Source organism: Mus pahari, chromosome X (assembly GCF_900095145.1).
Source record: "Mus pahari chromosome X, PAHARI_EIJ_v1.1, whole genome shotgun sequence".
Classification (NCBI taxonomy): Eukaryota; Metazoa; Chordata; class Mammalia; order Rodentia; family Muridae; genus Mus; species Mus pahari.
The window spans coordinates 12,217,974-12,219,840 of record NC_034613.1 but is presented as its reverse complement, the minus strand read 5'-3'; positions in this window follow the sequence as shown (position 1 = coordinate 12,219,840).

Below are 1,867 nucleotides of genomic sequence, written 5' to 3'. Positions count from 1 at the left end.
TTTATCTTTATACAAAAGGAGGGAAATATAGATAGTCATATATATATATATATATATATATATATATATATATATATGGTATTTTTTCTAACTGTGACTAGAAAAACAACCAAAACTTAATAGAAATCTATAGAAGTCTTGGAAGGATCTGGCTAATGCAAAAGGCATAACATTGGAGAGATTTCTAAGTTTACTTTCTGTATAGTTTTGACTTTTAAAATATAAATGTTTAACATTGTAAAACAAATGTAAATAAAAGGACTAAAATGTGAAACTAAGAACAAATGAAGTCAACTGTGTATCAAAGGAACTTGAACCATACTGAGGGGAAAAAAGTTCTTTTTAAGTTCTTTTTAAGGTTATCAACATAGCACTCAGATTGCACAGAATATTTAGAATGTTAAAAGAGACTTAACTTTTAAAAATATTTATGGGTGTGTGCCTGAGTGTATGCCACCTATGTGCAGGTATCCATCTGGAGCCAGAGTTTCAGAAGCCTGTGAACCCTCAAACTTGGTTCCTCTGGAAGAGCAGCAAGTCCCTTTATCTACTGAACCATTTCTCTAGCCCTGGAAAGGAGATTTTAATAGTTAAGATAGGTAATTGATAGTTTAATTGCTGGAACAAATGTTAAAACCTTAAAATATATATAATTGGAAGTGAAGCAGTCAAATCAAATGACACAAGAAACCAAATGCTTCAGTGCTAAAAAAGAGATGTGTCTATAAAATAAATGTTGGTAAATACTCAGTATGAATGGAAAACACCTTTTTATTACTTTTTTAAAAAGATGTTTGTGTAAGCCCCAAATTAACTTGTAAGCCCAACCTGCCCAGGAACCAGGTAACTTCCTGGGATGCTGGGAACTATAGTTCTTGGGAAATAACAAAGCCTTGTGGGAAAGTACTATGGCCTATAGGTTTGTCTTTATAAGCCCCTGCAATATGTGGCTGGAGGTCATTCTTAGGTGGGAAATTCTGAGGAATGGTCCTGACCAAAGTCCTTCTCTTGGTTAGTATTTAAAATTTGTGCTTTAAATTTGGCCCAGAATGGTGGAGTTGTTTTTTCTGGCAAATCTCAAGATTAACAGGTTGTTTCCAAGATTGATGACATAGTTTGTACAAAATAACGACCTGCAGCTGTTGTGAAAGCAGTAATAATGAGGGGCTGGGGAAATGGTTCAGTGAGTAAGAACATTTGCTGTACAAGAAGGAGGACCTGAGTTTAAACTCCCAGCAGCCATGTAAATGCTAGGCACAGCCACACATACACCAGTGGATGAAGACAAGCAGATCTCAGGGGCTCAAAATCTTACCTAAAGTAGCAAGCTTCAGTTTCAGTGAGAGACTTTTAAAAAAGCAGGGTTGGAGTGGGGTGGATATGTTAGGTTTGGGTGGGGAGCCCGTAGTTCAGGAGGACACCTAGACAGATTACTGGGAATTAAGTAGTTCGTTAAAAGAGTTATTAATGATGGCAAGAGAGATGGCTCACCAGTTAAGAGCATCGGCTGTTCTTCCAGAGATCCCGAGTTCAATTTCCAGCACCTACATGGTGGCTTACAACCATCTTTAATGGGATCCAATGCCGTCTTCTGGAATGCAGGTGTACATGAAGATTGAGCAGATATATACATAAAATGAACTTTTAAAAAAATATACAAGCCTCTCCTTCTTAAAAAAATATTTATTTACTTAATGTATGTGTGTACACTGGAGTTCTCTTCAGACACACCAGAAGACCTCTGGAAGAAGAGTCAGTGCTCTTATCTACTGACTATCTAGCTCCACAAATCTTTCTTTATGAAATAAAGGAGAGGGAGATGGAGAGGGGAGAGGAGAGAGGGGAGAGGGGAGAAAGGAGAGGGGAG